This window comes from Sorex araneus, chromosome 6, assembly GCF_027595985.1.
Source record: "Sorex araneus isolate mSorAra2 chromosome 6, mSorAra2.pri, whole genome shotgun sequence".
Classification (NCBI taxonomy): domain Eukaryota; kingdom Metazoa; phylum Chordata; class Mammalia; order Eulipotyphla; family Soricidae; genus Sorex; species Sorex araneus.
In genome coordinates, this window is record NC_073307.1 from 11,408,177 (window position 1) to 11,426,860 (window position 18,684).

Genomic DNA, 18,684 nt, shown 5'->3' on the forward strand with positions numbered 1-18,684 from the left:
AGACAAGTGAGTAGAAAGGTGTCTTTTGAAGCTTTTCTGATGGCAAATGAAAATATGTAGTAAGCCTTTTCTAAAGGTAGATAGTTCTGTCTTTGGCCCTGGCATGTACAGCAAAATTACATGATGGAAAACAAAGAATTTATTCTTTTACTGCCCCCATTGTGGTTCCCTTAAGGATAGAGTACTGAAATAAATCTCAGCAAAACAGAAAAACAGAATAAGATAGATCTATTGCGTGAACATGCTTAAATGCTTTATACTTGTGTATAATATGAATTTTTACTTAATTTATATATAATTACTTTATTAATTTTCAGTTCATTCCAATGTTACATATGACTCATTACAGGTTCAAGATTTTTAAAAAAATAAGGGAAAAAAACTAGGTCATTCTGTTTTTTTGTTCAAGATGATGAATCAGGAATGCACAATGACACAAAAATAATTAATAATTCATAGTAGGTGGTATTAGATACGAATGAGTGTTGTGGTCTCCAAGCATTAAAGAGAAGAAACAGATGCATTGTGACCTTGGGCATAGAGAAAAGACTAACAACATGTGTGTACTTTGTTAATTCAAAGAAAGACCAAGAACGCATAGAAAAAAAAGTGAATAAGTAGCATGATATAAGAGAGGGAAAATAAGTAATAAATCAAATAAACCCACTGGTAGTTACAATGGGATTTATTTGTTGTTGTTTGTGGGGCACGTTCAGTGGTGCTTGGAGCTGACTTCTCTCTCTGCTCAGGGACAACTCCAGGCAAGGCTCAGGGGACCATAGGCAATGCCAAGAGTTTAAGCGTGGGTCAGGCATGTACAAGGCATGTATTTTAACCCCTGTACTATCTCTCTAGTGCTGGATTTAGCATTCTAGTTAAAAAGTAAACACACCAAGAAGTATGCAATAAAAATCAACTACTATGAGATGAATATCTTAAATACAAAAATCAACAAACTTTAAAGGTAAATTTTAAAAGACCTCAACAAAAATCTAAAGACGATCTTTATATTTTTTAATTTTTATTTTTTTTATTAATGAGTCACCGTGAGGGTGCAGTTACAGAGTTTCATGCCTGTGTTACAGTCATACAATACTCGACTACCCATCCCTCTACCAGTGCCCATTCTCCTCCATCGATGGCCCCAGGGTCCCTCCCTCCCCCCCGCCCCGTGCTGTCCATGTTCAATCTATACTCTGCTTTCAACCCGCCTCTCCCATCCTGAGTGGATCCTCCGCTGCACTTTGGTTGGTGTTCCCTTTTCTGTCTGAGCTGCCCTCTCCCCCACCATGTGAGGTCAGCTTCCAAGCTGTGGAGCAGGCCTCCTGGTACTAATGGCTACTATTCTATTTTATGTTCCACAAATGAGTGCGATTTTTCTGTGTCTGACTTTCTTTCTGACTCATTTCACTTAGCATGATACTTTCCATGTTGATCCACTTATATGCAAAGTTCATGACTTCATCCTTTCTGACAGCTGCATAGTATTCCATTGTGTAGATGTACAATCTTTAATAATAATAATAATAAAAAAAACTCTGATGGGGGCTCAGAAGCAGTCGAGGTTTGTGGTGGGGCAGAGGTGGGGTTGGGGTACCAGTGATTCACTACCAGCTGGCACACCAAGGTCGGGGGATGCAATGTTACTCAGAGCCTACAGTTCTGGGGATACCCAGGGCTCTCCAGGTGGTACCAGGAGCCTTTACACCACAGCCAGCGATGCTCAGGGAACCATATGGTGCCAGGATTTCAATCAGTTAGCAAATGACACACACACCCTAAATGTTGCATATCTCCCGGGCCCCCAAAAGAAAAGAAATATAGTTATAATAATACCATGTCAAACAGACTTTTGAGGAAATAATACTAAATGTACATCAAAGAAGGATTCTAAGAAGATCTTTAATGGATCTAATGAATTAACTTCAAAATATATTTTGAACAGAAGTATATATGTGAAAAGAAGTGAAAGGAAAATCTGGTTAATGTACAACAAATCTCTTCTCACAAATAAATCATATGAGCTGATGAAACAATTTACAAATTGTACCAACTGATATGTATAGAAACACATGCCAACAAAAGCAAATACCTTATTAAAAAAATAAATATTTACAAAATGAATCTTATGTTGATTCATAAGTTTAAACAAATTTTAAATGACTAAAATGTATTACAGATACATTTCGGGCCGTGGATGAAAATTGGAAATGAATGGCATGAGATCACAGGGCCAAACGGTCGGACAAGAGTGCTCCTGGAAGGTGCTGTAAAGATATTTATTAAATGTTAAGGGTAGATAAAAAGCAACCACGTTCATGGAAAGCATAGAATGGGAAAGAATCTAGCAAAACAATGTCCATATGCTTTGAAAGTTTCTTTCATATCTACCTAATGAGCTGAAATATCTAAGGATTGCACACGCAGTGGCAAACTGAACACGAAACAAGATTTTAGGGGGATACTGTGGATGTTGTATTGCTTGAGATTCTTTTCCAATATCTAGGAACAAAGAAAAGGTAAGACATTTTGTGACTTACTGACCTAAAATTGATTCCAAGAGCTGAATGATCACAAAAACTCAGAGTATATCTAGAGGCACAAAGTACAGCCATGTCAGCACTTAGCACTTTCTCTGTATTTCCTGTATGGAGAAGAAAGTTTCTTATTCTACTAATCTAAGTCATAGGATTTTTTGTTCTTGTCCTTCTTGTGGTTAAAAACTATCAGGGAATTTTCTGACAAAGAGTTACAGGTTTTAGAGAAGTCAATCAGAACTTAATATGGTTTTCATTCATTTGAAAATATAAAGATCCAGATAGCAATCACATAAGATTTCAAGCGTGAAATATATGATGGCTGAGTTCACAGGAGTAAACCCTCAGAGCAGCTTATTTTTCATCTGACTTTGTTAACACAGGGCAACAATAAGACTGCCTACCTGTAGGGGAAAATTAATCGCTGGACCTCGACTAGGGAGAAGACAAATGCTTCTAAGTGGGCTAAAATATTCATATAAAATCACTTGGTCTATATTTAATCAATGTCATTTTCCAACATAAGAAATCTTCATCTTTACACACCGCTCCTACCTTGGGGAGCAGAATGCTCATGATCTGTTTCACTTAGGATGTTTTTCAAAATACTCTTCCTGAAAATGAGATTTCCAACCCCCCACACACACACCCTCCACCCCCACCCCCTGCCCCCAGCGTATTCCTCATAGCAGAGGAGTCTTCCCTCCAGCACTAAAGCGTCTTCTCCGAGGGCCAATTACAGTCTGACAATTCAAGTAGATTGTGAATGGACGTTTATAATAGGGAAACATTCCCTGTGGAGGGTATAAAGAAGATCCATTATCACTTTCTTCAACTCCTGTCCATTTGTGAACCAAGAAGATTCTTTTGATCAAATTAAGGCTCAAAAAACAGCGTTTGGGGCTGAAGTGATAGCATAGTGGGTAGGGTGTCTGCCTTGCACGCAGCCGACCTGGATTCGATTCCCAGCATCCCTGAGCACCACCAGGGGTAATTCCTGAGTGCATAGCCAGGAGTGACCCCTGTGCATCGCCGGGTGTGACCCAAAAAGTAAAAAAAAAAAAATAAAACTAGTGTTCTTCAGGCAATTGGCACCACAGAGGAGGAACTGAAGGCAGAGAGACTGGAGCACAAGGCAATGGCATTGGACTTCAGGGCTCAGATCATCAGGATGATAAAGCCTTGGAGACCTCACATGTAGAATCATTGAATCCAGTCCTAGAATCCCAGAGGTTTTCATGGCAGAAAATTGCAGCTTAAAACTTAAGAAGGTTTGTTTTTGCTTGGGTCGGGCAGGTAGGGTTGGGGTGGAGGTCTATGGTATGCATTACAGGTAGCTTCAAGGAGGAAGATAACTGGAATCAGTAGCCACCTTCTGACAAACAGGAGAAATTAAATCCTGCCATCAGCAATAATGACTATTAAAAGGAAGTCTCCTTCTGAGTCTGAAGATAAAAATCCCAGCCTGGTAGACACTTTATTATTAGCCACCTGAGGCCCTTGATGATGACAGAATCACTCAGTATCCTCACTTTTGATTTATGGAATTGTGACCTAATCATTGAAACTGGGTTGTTTTAAACTGCTGGTTTGTGAGCATTTATGACACAGACATGGGCACTAATATATTTGGGATGTATGAAGATAATATGAAAAAATCAATAAAAATAGAAAACCTACACAAAGTGGCATTTATTCAGGAGTAACGTAATATCTTATTAGGACTTCAACCCTATGTAAATTAGCAAAGATTATTCATTTCCAGTACTATCCAGTTATTGAGCTTCATTAAATCAACAGTTTCCAGCAATTCTTTGGATATCTAAATAAAATGACAAAAATTAACATTTGAGCTCTTTTACAACAAATCCTTGGATCCTTCATCTTTGTTAAATATCAGAAATAGACTTTTATCCAAAAAGGATACATAAATAGGAAATTATTTTAATTGTGTTGACCTCACTAAGCATATGAATATTTCAGTAACAACATAATGGCATATATGTGCTGCATACCATTAGATTTGCTTTACATAGTATGAAAGATGATTCCTGATATCTGTCATTACTACTAAATCATTTGACATAGAAATACGTGGTTGACCATTAGGTTGTTTAGTTTAATTTCATTTAGTTTTTCCATCCATCCATACCATGTACAAAATGTGTCCATAGGAAAAAGAAAAAAATTAAAACTACAACTTCAGGCACAACTTAATTTTTATATTTGATCTGAGAAAAAAGAACAGGTATGTCTTGAGTGATAATAAAAAATAGCAGACCATATCTGAGAACCAGGTATATCACATATAAGTTGTCAGCTTTATAATAGGACCTTTATCAGTGGAAATTTATTTTTAATTCTTTTTAGAGAGCAAGCAGGCCCTATTATCTGTTCTTACAAACCATTTTGTCAGCAGTTGGCTCTGCATAGGATTAAAACAAACTGAAGTGTCCCAAGGGAATAACTGGTACACTTCTCGGTACATCCATTATATCAGCAGTTCCAACACGGATTTGACAAATACAGCCAGTTATGAGCTCCAGGCTTCACTAGAGCAGATTAAGAAAGCATATGCTAAAATCATTTAGCAAAAATTAGACAAAAATGAAATACAAAATATTGCAGAAACCATTGCAATTAAATAAAATGAACAGTTGCATCCCTAGCTGCATTCAGTAGCGTTCCACTACTATGCCAGTTTTTGCCGTGCCACCTACCACAAGCCTGTGAGATCAGGGATATGTTGTGTTTTGATTTAATGACATGGAGAGGTGAAAAACTTTTTTTCTTGTTTTAGGAATTTAGAAATAATTACATGACTTATATTAATAAATATGTCCCATCCCTCTCGAAGAGCCCAGCAAGCTACCGAGAGTATCCTGCCCGCACAGCAGAGCCTGACAAGCTACCCGTGGCATATTCAATATACCAAAAAACAGTAACAACAAGTCTCACAATGGAGACGTTACTGGTGCCCACTTTAATTTTTTTTAAATAAAAATTTTCTTTTATTAAATCACCGTGTGGAAGATTACAATGCTTTCAGGCTTAGGTCTCAGTTATACAATGCTGAAACAACCATCCCTTCACCAGTGCCCATATACCACCACAAAAAAAAAAAAACCCACACAGTACATCTCCCATCCCGTCCCCCCACCCCTACCTTGTAACTGATAAGTTTCATTTTACATTCTGTTTACTTTGGTTACATTCAATATTTAAACACAAACCTCACTATTGTTGTTAGGAGTACCCCACTAGATTCAGACCTACTGTGAAGACAAATAAGGTCACGCGGCCGCAGTAGCGGGCGCACGGTTTTGAATTTCTGTACGTTAACACTAAGTCCAGGGAGATTTCTTCCAGATATTGGATCATTGCAGGCTTGAAAACCCAATCTGTGGTCATCTTAATATGGCGGACACCGCGCCCTTCATCCCCGGAGAGAAAGAGGCGAGAGAGAGAGAAATACCTTTCCCCTCCTGGGCGTGGTGCCCACTTTAGCAAATCGATGAACAACAGGACAGCAGTGCTACAGTGCTATATGATTACTTGAGTACATTTATATAATTTATATATAAATGCACCTATAAACTTCAAGAATAATTTAGAAATAAACACACAGACAACTGCCCCAACACACACACACAGATTCAATCCTTATAATTTATAGGTTCTATACTTGGGCATTGATCTACTTATCAAAATTTCTCTGTAGGCACAAAAGAATACTGAGGGCAGTCACCAGCACACACAGAGCAGGGCACACTTGGTTGCTCAATCTGTGTGTCCATCTGCGGTCAAACCAGGTGATACTATCCCCTTGATTCAATCCTCATATTAAGCAGATATCTCCTTGTTCTATGTTTTGCTTTAAAACAAAGCTGCAGGCAGGCACTACTGAAGCTCTGCATTATGTTCCTCTGTACAAGAAGTTCATCCCATGCCTTACAAAGAAAGCCTGTGTGTTGGCAAAACCTCATGCAGGCGTGAATTACAGAGCTGCTGCCCATGAGTTCAATGTTAACTGGCTCCACCATATGATCCATTCACGAGGAAAAGGAAGAGAAATTGTGCCCATCTGTCAGAGGTTCCAGAAGGTGCTAATGTAACATAGTCAGTATGTGAGCAAACTATGGAAAGGGAGCTAAATTTGTAGAATCAAGTGTTGAGAACTGAATAAAAAAAAAAAAGAAAAAGAGAAGGAAGCTGTGGGCTCGGGTTGCCAAAGGTAAAGAAAGTTAGTCACGTTACCCGGCAAGATGCAAAATCCTCATCAGCTAGCACTGTCTCACGGGTTTCAAAAGGTGGCAGAGCCAGAAAAATAGACTTTTGTGCAAAGCAGTTCTGCAGATCAGGAAGCTGAAAAGAATTTTTAAAAGACCTTTTATGTGACATGCAGGAAACAGGTTGTGTTGATGAGCAGGTTTTCCATGATGCTGAGAGTGCCATGTTTTATAAGGACACTAGACACTAGCAAATGAACCTGGATAATGGTCTCCAAAGTCCCAGATTTTAAGTGATTCAAAAATTTAGGCAATTTCACATGTTACACTTGAAATCTTCTAAGAAAGCACATCCTGAAAGTTCTTACACAGAATGAATTTGTGGGTTTATATGAAGTGATAGATACTAAAGAACTTACTGTGGTGACCAGTTTTGCAAGTTGTTATGTTGTAAACCTTAAGCTAACCCAATGCTGCATGCCATTGGTATGTAAATAAAACAAAAATTAAAATTGTAAAAAAATAGGTAATTTTCATTATAAGTATGTATTAAATGAAGTGCCTATAGACTAAAACACAACAACATCATTTGATAGATGAGCATATTGTGCCCTGGGGCCCTAGGAACAATGCTCTCCTGTGGCAGTTGATATTCATACTGAGGATACTCTCAGTATTTCTGATGATCTTATAGAACATAACTTCCAGGAACTGCAAGACTCAATAGCCCTGGCAAGACACTGCAGTAGGCAGGGTGCTGCCTGGCATGCGGCTGGTCTGGATTTGATTCTTGACAGCCCAGATGAATCCCCCGCCCCAGAACTTCCAGGAGGGATCCCTGAGTGCTGAGCAAGAAATAAGCCCTGAGTACAGCCTGGTGGGGATCAAAAGCCAAAAAGAAAATAAGTGTCCACACAAATACATTCTTTACGGACATATACAATTTACACTATATATTATATACAATATACGTGTTCTCTCCATTTAAAAGAAATAGATATGCACTGTAGCACTGTAGCACCTTAGCTGTGTTGTTCATGGATTTGCTTGAACGGGCACCAATAATGTCTCCATTGTGAGACTTGGTGTTACTGTTTTTGGCATATCGAATACACCACGAATACCTTGCCATGTGGACAGGATACTCTCGGTAGCGTGCCAGGCTCTCCAAGAGAGATGGAGGAATCGAACCCAGGTCGGCCACATGCAAGGCAAACACCCTACCCGCTGTGCTATAATGAATATGATAGTAGGTGATGATCAATGGAATTGAATATGAAAATTTTAAACAATTTTATGGCAACTTAATATGTCAAAGAAACTTGTTGATGCCTTCGGTTCTTGTTTTGACCAGTAATGCCCTCGTGCTGATAGTCATCTGCTTCTTGCCTGATGCCTCGGCACATCTGGTGTCCCTTACAGGTGCCCCTGGACTTCCCCAATATAGGTTCAGTACTCATGGGGAAGTCTGTTGATACAACTGCATAGAGCAATATAATGAAACCATTTCTGTACTTTCCATACACTCTCCCTTCATCCATAGCAGGCAATAATACCTTTGGTGCCGAGGCGGCTCTTTTAACATTCTTTGCACTGGACACTCAATAGGAGCTAGAAATTCCATTTGCAGTGTGGAAGTAAATTAAGGCAATAAAATGACAACCAGCAGAGCCTACTTTCAGAACACGCAAAGGCCAGGGAGCCAGATGTATTCCCCTGTGTCGAAGGACAAATAATGCCCACCTCCAAACACTGGGTTACTACTAATCCAATGCAAGCCACAAACGAATATTGTTTTCCTCTTAATTCTAAAACTTTTGAGAACTAGTTCACTTCTGTGCTTGCATTCATAGTTCCCTTGGTGACCACATCAAATGAGTGTCTTTAACTTGATCTATATTACTGGGGTACTGACAAATACACCAAAGGTTATTTGTTAGTTATTTTAAGCTTCTTTTTCTTTTCACTTTGTCATTATAGTTACACCATGATTCTTTCCCCCCCACCACACTCTATTTAAACACCATGGTTTACAAAGTTGTTTATGATTTTTATTACTATACTGTAGCACTGTCATCCCATTGTTCATTGATTTGCTCGAGTGGACACCAGTAATGTCTCCATTATGAGACTTGTTGTTACTGTTTTTGGCATATTGAATATGCCATGGGTAGCTTGCCAGGCTCTGCGGTGAGGGCGGCATATTCTCGGTAGCTTGCTGGGCTCTCCGAGAGGGATGTAGGAATCGAAGCCAGGTCGGTCATGTGCAAGGCAAATGCCCTCTCTGCTGTGCTATCACTTCAGTTTAATAAACTGAATTTATTAAAGGAATTCAATATTCCAGCACCAATCCCACCACCACTTTCACCTTCCCTTCACCATTCTCTCCAATTTTCCCAACCACTCATCAAGTTTCCTCCTGTAACATGCCCAGAATAATTTATTTTATATTTCTTGTTTCTAACAAATTGTTAACAGAATAATCAAAAACTATTTCCTTAGGAAAAAAATAGTGAAAACTGTTGTATCTCAATTTTCAATGTCAACAAAGACATTAAGTCCTTGGATGAGGGATTACTAAAATGTTACAAGTCAAGACTTCCGTGCTAATAGTTTTGTTAGTCAAGATTGATTGGCTTCCACATTACATCCCATGAAATCTGGTGTGCTGTTACTGGAGTGTCATTGTTGTAGAGTTTGGAAATGGAGCTCCAGAAAATCCGGAATATTTAAATGGGTGGCTCAGCAGGGGCTTTCAGAAGTACAGGGAGGTTGTGGGAGTCATTCCGATTCAGAGAAGGCCTGGAGATTTCAGTCACGGGGACTCAAGTACCTGAGATTTTTGTTAATTAGGTTAATTTCTCTGAGGGTTGGTCCTGAGGTAATGGAGTTGGACCATGATTCTTAGTAGTGTTTGTACACAAACAGACAGAGACACAGACACAGACACACACACAGACACACACACACACACACACACACATATATATATATATATATATATATGTACACACATAACTTTTGTGTACAACGTTACTGCACCTCCACCAAAACCAAAGTGCTAAGACCCCTGACAGCAGCCTTCTAGTTCTCCTAATCTCCCTCCCCACTTGGTGTCCTCAGTTTTCGTGTTTGACTATCCATTCACCATTCTTTTTCTTCATTTGCTCGTATATCATGCATGAGATCACCAGGCATTTGCACTTTTCCCTCTGACTTTTCTCTCTTGATATTATACCCTCTGTTTCCATCTAAGTCTTGGAAAATGTAAGAGTCTATATGTTCATAGAGCTGAGTCCAAACAGACAGACCACAAGTTCTTTATCTATTCATCTGTTTTGGGGCACCAGAGTTGTTTCCAGGTCTTGGCGACTGTAAATAATAGCACTGTAATAGGAGTGGGCACCAGTAATGTCTCTATGATGAGACTCGTTGTTACTGTTTTTGGCATATTGAATATACCACGGGTAACTTGCCAGGCTCTGCCATGCGGGCAGGATACTCCAGGTAGCTTGCCGGGGTCTCCAAGAGGGACAGAGGAATCAAACCCGGGTTGGCTGCGTGCAAGGCAAACGCCCTACCCACTGTGCTATTTACACACACAAACTGTAAATAATGCTGCAACGAATAGAGATGTGCATATGACTTTCCAAACCAATGTTTTGATGTTCTTGAAATAGATGCTAGAGTCCATTAGGATATTTTATCAACATCTTAAATCCCGTATGTTCCCCTCAAGAGTATGCTTCTGTTTTTTAATTAAAAAAGGCAAGTTCATTCATTAAACTGTTTAGTTCTTTTTAATCATTTCTGAATTCTCACTCAGACCTCAGAGCTAATATTTACCCTCAAATGCAAGACTTATTTGAAAGTATCACTTGAAATATATCACTTCTCTATCTCTTTTATTTGTATCCCATGCCAAGTCATAATCATTCACCCTTTTTGTATATTATAGTCTTATAAACTGCTCTCAAGACAGAAGGAAAAGTTCTTTTTTAATTGAAAATTAGATTCTGTCACTCTTCTGCTCAAACTTTCGAATTACTTCCTATTACTTTCATTAAAAACGCCAGGTTCTTACAATTTTCCATAAGTGGCTAATGATCTAGGCTGTATGTCTTTGTCTTTTATTTTATCCCCTACTATGCATCTTTAAACTTTTATGAACATTAAGAATAATGACAATATGGCAGGCGATATCACACAAAGAAAGGACATTTTTCCTTGCACAAAATAGTGAATTTTTTTTAATTATGCAATGAATCAACCCTTTATTATTTACTATGTCTCCTAAACTCTCTATGATGTTACTTAAATAAAAAATTTGGGAAAGGTGATAGTACAAACATTAAAGCACTTACCTTGTATGTGGATGACCTGTGTTCAGTCTTACTACCCCCATATGGATCACTGTGAATGCCACAGCGTTGTGAATGACAGCAAAGCTGAGAGCAATCCCTGTGTGCCACCAAGTGTGGCCTCCAAATAAATAAATAAAATACAAAATGAGCTCTGATACAACTCCTGTTGTCTTTAAAGAATAGTGAAATCTCCCTTTATGATATTCTTAAGTTCTTAATGAGAATCTTTTTAAATGATTATACATAATATACACCTGGAATCAAAACTATTTAGCTTTAATAAATATTTGTAGTTATAACATATAAACTGTTTTACTGAAATGACTTCACTAAAATAAAGTATTTTAGCAACAATATTTTAAGTATTTCCTCCTAAAAAATATTTTGTTAAATGCGGACATCTTTCTATGTCTCTTATATAAGATGCTAACAGTGGACATTAGTTACAGAAATTACATCAAAATTGTGTTACATAATAAGAAGGAGAAGGAGAAGGAGGAGAAGAGGAGGAGGAAGAGGAGGAGGAAAAAAGGAAAATGGAAAACAAGGAAAGGGAAAGGAAGGGAAGAGAAGGGAAGGGAAGGGAAGGGAAGGGAAGGGAAGGGAAGGGAAGGGAAGGGAAGGGAAGGGAAGGGAAGGGAAGGGAAGGGAAGGGAAGGGAAGGGAAGGGAAGGGATATATAAAATTACTTAAGTCGGGAGCTCCTATGTTTGGGCCTCTTCCCTACTTCACCCTATGTACCTCTTCTACTGACTATATATATTTTATATATAATAAATTGTAATTGTATTATTCATTGTAATAAATTGGTAACCTTTTCCATGAATTTGTGGATCAATATTACAAATTATTAAACGTGAGGGCAGGGTTGTTAGGAATCCCTGATTTCTAGCCAAGTTTGAATAGAAATTTTAGAGTAAATTAGATTTTTACTACTTACGGATTGGCATATAAATTTTGCTTCCAGAAGAGAGGATGAGACCTAAATCTACTGGATCTGCAAATGCAACAAGTAATTAGAATCTAAATTGTTTAGTTTGGAAAACCACATATTTTGTATCTGAAGTGATATAAGTAGATACTGGAGAGTTTTCCTGTTGTTGTAATTGTAAGATTTTGATAATAAAATTGAGAGAATTCTAGTATTTTTTCAACCAATTATTGAGTAACTTACCTCTTAGAGAAAAACATGAAACACAGAAATTTCATCTTAATAGAACTTTGACTAAAAAAGACTGACTGCAACTTGCCTATCTGATTGTGATTCATGGGAAACATAGACCCTAGTATATATGATAATCTCCACCAATGAAAAACAACGCAATTTCATTTCATAAAAGATATCTTAATTGTTTTCTACCTCAGCAATCTCCTTTAACATAAAAAACACAAACTTCTATTACTCCAACTTACTATCAGTTAACTCATTCCAACTTAAACTTGTTTTTACTACCTTGACACATATGACAAAACATATATTACAGGTTGGAAGATATGATAAATGATTATATCAATATTCACTTTAAATTTCAGTGGTTATTCTATACCATTTAAAATACATATACTCAGAATGGTTCATAAAATAATATCTAATTATACGCTCTCAATAACATAGCCTTAAAGACCAACAAAGTAAAAATAAACCAATTAGAGAATGTCCTGACCCTGCGCCAGGCTGTCTTCACTGGGGCACCTCAGAGGGTGGCGGGTTGAGTTTGCCTCCCTGCCCCAAACAGAACCCCCAAACCTTCAGAACCCAAAAACTTCCAGAACACAACTACCACCCACCATGCTCAAGGCCACCCTCCACACACTCAGACAAGTCTCACCCAAGAGGGAATTGGCAGAAAAACCCAGGTAATGAGGGCCCCGTGACTGAGATCTCCAAGCTCGCTTGGATCAGTACTGGGCCCCCTCCCCCAGCTCCCCAGTTTTCCAGCAGCTTGGCAGTCACACACAAAACTGTCCCCAGCACTATGTAATCTCATCAACTGCCAAGACCAAAGACTCTAAACTAAAGCTCCCAGAAGAGAGCGCTGCAGAATTTCTCGGAGCACATAGCTGCATTAGTGGTCATGCAACCTCTTACACTCTATCTCACTTACTTATCAAAAGTAGCACACACCGGGGCTGGAGCAATAGCACAGCGGGTAGGGTGTTTGCCTTGCAGGCGGCCGACCCAGGTTCGATTCCCAGCATCCCATATGGTCCCCTGAACACCGCCAGGGGTGGTTCCTGAGTGTAGAGCCAGGAGTAACCCCTGTGCATCGCCAGGTGTGACCCAAAAAGAAAAAAAAAAGTAGCACACATTTATTTCGTTTTAACATATTTGCTTATATTCTATTATATTCGGGTTTAAATGGCTCCAGAATGAAATATAACAACCTTCACACACTTCCCTATTATTGTAGTGGGAAGGTGCTCGGTGGTGGGATTGATGCTTGAATATTATTTGTAATGAACTATTGTGAACTACTTTATGAAAATAAAACATACAAAATTGAAAAAAAGTAAACCAATGTATGATACAAAGTGAAAGAAGTCATTTGAAATGCCTACAGTCCACATGATTATGACTATTTGACATTATAAAAAAGGTAAAACAAGATATAACAAAAATATCAATGATTTCCAGTTAATTAGGGAAGAGGGAAAGAAAAACAATAAGATTACAGATAATACTTAAGGCAGTAAAACTACCCTACATGATATATGGCCTTATACATCTTTTCCAAACCCACAAGACATATAACACCAAAAATAATCTCTAACTCTAATGTAAACTAAACTTTCATTTCTAAATGTTCAATTTGGTTCTTTATTTTAACAAACACATCACTCTAGCATGAAATTCTGATAATGGGGTGGTGGGCTGTGTGTATGTGGCAGTTTGCAATATGTGAGTCTCTATACCTTATGTGGTCAATATTGTCAGTCAAAAACTTCTCTAGAATAAACAGTCTAATAAAAAATTTAAATAAACATTTTAAAAGGGTTGGAGTGCTCAATAAAAACAGAAATGATGTATCAATGTAATATAATAAAATTTGTAGCTTTCATAATTTTATTAAGTTAAAATTTTAGTAGGCATACATTACTTTATGGAACAAGTTAATAATTGAAAATAAACATTGCATCTGACTCGAATAATATAAGCTCATCCATTATTTATTAATCAGGATATGTATAATTTAAAGAGATTTTAAAAATGACCAAGTTAAATAAAGATATTAAGAGACTTGGGGAATTTATGGGTATTAATTCCCTCTATCCCTTGAGAAACAGAATTTTCTAAAAAGCAAATATTCTTCTGTATACTGTCAAAATGTATTTTGAAATATTCTTCAAGGTCATAAAGGGATTGAAATAATTTTTTCATTTATTGAATTCACACAAGTTTCACAAGAAATATCCTCACTCCTGAAGACTTAACTCTCCTGACAAATACAGGTGTCCTACTGCTAAAGGTTATGAGATACTGATCAGCGAACCATGTGCTCAATAAAATAAATATTAAGTGTTATATAAAGGAATAAATGGTCCTATAATATTTCAGGAGAAAGAAATAGAAATGCTCAGTGTAGTCCCTGGAACATGCATTTTGCTTGCTTGACTCTCTATGCCCAAGTATTTTCCCACTCTGGAGAAGCCCCTATTCTCTCTTGAACATGTCCTTCCTCTTTATCTCCCCTCACATCTCTAAGTAAGTTTCATTCAATCAAAACTATCTTGCTAGAGAAGAGAATGTCATGACAATAAAAGCCGGGAATGATTATGCTGGATAAGAACTGAGTGTTAAAAGTAGGTAAAGGGATATTCTTGACAACGTTTCAGTATCAATATTGGAAACCACAATGCCAAAAAGGAGAGAAAGAGAGAGAGAGAGGGAAGGAGGGAGGAGCGGAGGGAGGGAGGGAAGGAGGGAAAGAGAGAAGGAGAGAGAAGCAAAAAGAACCTGCATAGAGGCAGGCAGAGAGAGGGTGAGGGGTGATATATTATGGGAGGAAACCTGGGGGCACTGGTACTAGGAAATATACACTGGTGGAGGGATGGATGTTGGAATACCCTAAGACAGAAATCCAATCATGAACAGCCTTGTAAGGGTCTATCTCACAGTGATTCAATTAAAAAGTTTTAAAAAAACTATCTTGCTTCTGGAAATAAAAAGAGGGAATGCTTTCATGTAAACATAATATGAACTATAGAATTGAGTGGCAAAATGGAAAGAGATTCATTACAGTTGGCATAGATGTCTACTTACTCCACAAGAATCAGATCATATTTCTTATTCTTAATTTCAATATGCAATGAAGAAGTTGGTTATAAAATTAAACATGAATCCTCGTTTACTAAATTAAATGTTCATATAAACATTATATTTAACATATATGTAAAGTATAGGCATGTATTTAAAAATTGTAGATACATATGTAAAAAATTTACCAATGATAATTCCTAGGTAATAGACAAAAGTTAATTTAATTTATTGTGCCTTCAAAATTGTAAAGGTCTGTTTTATGTTCCTTATAATGAAAATAACAAGTTTATAAAAATTCTACATTTTAAATTTCATGCAATTGTAAATTGATCATAGTCCATTATGAATATATAGCAATCCTTAAAACAGATTTTTTTAAAAAAAGAGTAAGATCGACAGCAGTTAAGGAAATAAATATCTACAAAGGGACATTTTAAACAGATTTTCCTTTTTGTCAAGATCTAAATATAAGTATTTGAACAAATTATGATAACCCTCTTGTTTAGGCAAAAAGATTAGTCACAGGTATGGTTACTGTGATAATTTTCTAATTAAAATTCTGAAGAAAAAGAACAAATTACCTTGAATCACTTGTTTCACTTGTTATCCCATTGATCTTTGATTTGCTAGAGCAGGTGCCAGTAACGTCTCCATTTGTCCCTGTCGTGAGCTACTGCAGCCCAATGATATCTGCTTGCTCCAGGAACAGGAAGAGCCTCAAATCATTCATTCAGGGATTTGACGAAGAAATCTGACCATCTAGTTGGTGGGCGGCCACGAGTTCTTCTGACGTCCTGTGGAATCCAGTCGGTAACAGCTCTAGTTCAGCGGTCATCTCTGAGTCGCATTACATGTCCGGCCCACCTATATTTGACGCTTTGGCAAACGAGATAGCATCCCTGATTATTAACGGTAGACAGAAGTCGGAACTCTGGATTCCTTCTCTCACTTGAGTGAAACATTATACTCCTAGCATAGCTCTTTTAATTCCTCTTTGGGATACCCGAATAGTGTTCTCATCCTGTTTGCATAGGGCCCAAGTCTCTGAGGCATATGTTAGTGCAGGAAGAATGGTGGAGTCGAAAAGATGATCACTTTATGTCAATGATCACTTCCTTGTAGAATAGTGAGATTCTGGTGGTGAATCCATAATACAGTTCAAGGAGGACAGCGATGTTCTGAGTTTGAGTGCTTTTAGCTTCAATGTCATGCAGAGATCTGCCTACATTTTCTTTTATGAACCTTATAGATTCATGTCTGATATTGAGGTCTTTAATCCACTTTGATCTGACTTTTGTGCCTGGCATTAGACAGAGGTCAGAGTTCATTTTTTTGCAGGTAGCTATCCAGTTTTCCCAGCACCACTTGTTGAAGAGGCTTTCCTTGTTTCACTTTGCATTTCTTGGGGAGTTGTCTTCTTAACTTAAACTTTGCAGTCCTTTCTCCTCTCTCTGCGAAGTAGAATTTTGCATGAAGGAGATGGTGGTCCAATCCTGTTTGGAATTTTGGGACAACAGCAACACTAGTCAGGCAAAATCTTCGATTGAATATGATGTGGTCAATTTCGTTGTGGAACTGTCCACCGGGAGACTCCCATGTCCAACGTTTAGATTCATTCTTCTGGAACTGTGGGTTACCATGGATGGTCTTGGTTGACATGATGAACTCATGACAGTCTCTCACCCTATTCGTTCCATTCTAGTTCATGGGTCCCAATGTTGACTTCTTCAGGCGACCTTCTCAATCCTATCTTGGCATTAAAATCATTAACAATGATCTTGTAGAAGGTGTGGTCTTCTTTATAGAACTTCTCCAGCTCCATGTAGAACTTCTCAATTTCTTCTTCATCATAGTTGGATGTTGGGGCATAGACGACAGAGATAGAAACTGCCAGCAGTGATCCACATCTATTCAAGGTAATCATCTGATTCGGGTTGTTAGGCATTGAGTGAATCAATGTTCGTGGCCAAGTTTGTGTTGACAAGTACACCGATGCCACCAACACCTCTGTTGTCACATGTTCTGAGGAACAGTTCTCCAGTGTCAAAAATGGCATGATGTGATCGATGCCTTCTCCTTTCTGTCAGACCAATGATGTCATACTTGATTTTCTGTTCTTGCACCATCAGATCCAAGGAAAGGCTGATAAAATCTCAGGGATGAACTAGACTTCCAAATGAATAAAGACTAAAATGACTGTCTGTACTTTCAACGCACGTATGCTGGCATCGGAAACATAAATTAACTATGCAAAAAAAATTGCATAGTTTTGCGAATCACAGTAATAGGTTAAAAAGAGGAAGGACACCTTGCTTGTTGAATACTTAAATATTATTTGTAATTCTTCAATGATTAGAAAATGTATTTGAACTGGATAATTTCAAAGAGGGAAGTTTGTTGGTTTAAGTAATCCATTCAACCTAGTTTAGAAAAACTTTTAAGCAGTACCTGGTCTGTTCTTTGTTAATTTAACATGATGAATTTAATGCAGTGGCAATAATTTTGGAAATGTAATAACTACTAAAAAGATACTGATGTAGATTTCTATGAGCTGCATTTAAGTGTCTGCTAACAATGCCAACATTTGGAAACATTTTCATGCTTAATAATGCACATCACTGTGTTCTCACAAACAGTGGCTAAATAATGAGGCATGCTAACAAAGATTTTATATTTAAAATTCATCTTTAAATGTTTATGGTTTTTCTCTTGATGTGTGTATCTTTAGAGATCTATTAATAGAAGTTAGTCATTTTACTGAAAAGCTCAGAAACAAAATCTTATCCTTGAAAAAAGTACATGCAGATTTGTTAATGATGGTGAAAGCAAATAGACTTGTATGCTGCACATGCACAAGTTCTTCACAAATGTTAGTTTTATTAAACTTACCTATAGATATAATATACTTTTTTGGCCTTTGAACCACACCCAACAGTGATCAGGGTTTGCTTCTGGCTATGCACTCAGGGATCACTCCTTCTGGTACTCATAGGACCATAGGCAGTGCCAGGGATTGAGTTCTGATTGGCTGTTTGCAAGTCAAATGTTCTCACCATTTTCCCATCTTTTCTGCCCACTCAAGGCATATTTTTTTTATCTCAAAATTTAAAAAGTCTAATTCACAGCAAAAATGTTCAGTTTCCAAACCAGAACCTTTGTCATCCATATTTTTATTACTTTATCTAGCATATCACAGGGTAAAATACATCACAAGTTGTTAAGCTTAGTAACAAGTCATGGCACACTTGCATTTCAGCTCAATAAGATTCTGTAGTTCGGGTTTGTATGTTTTTTTT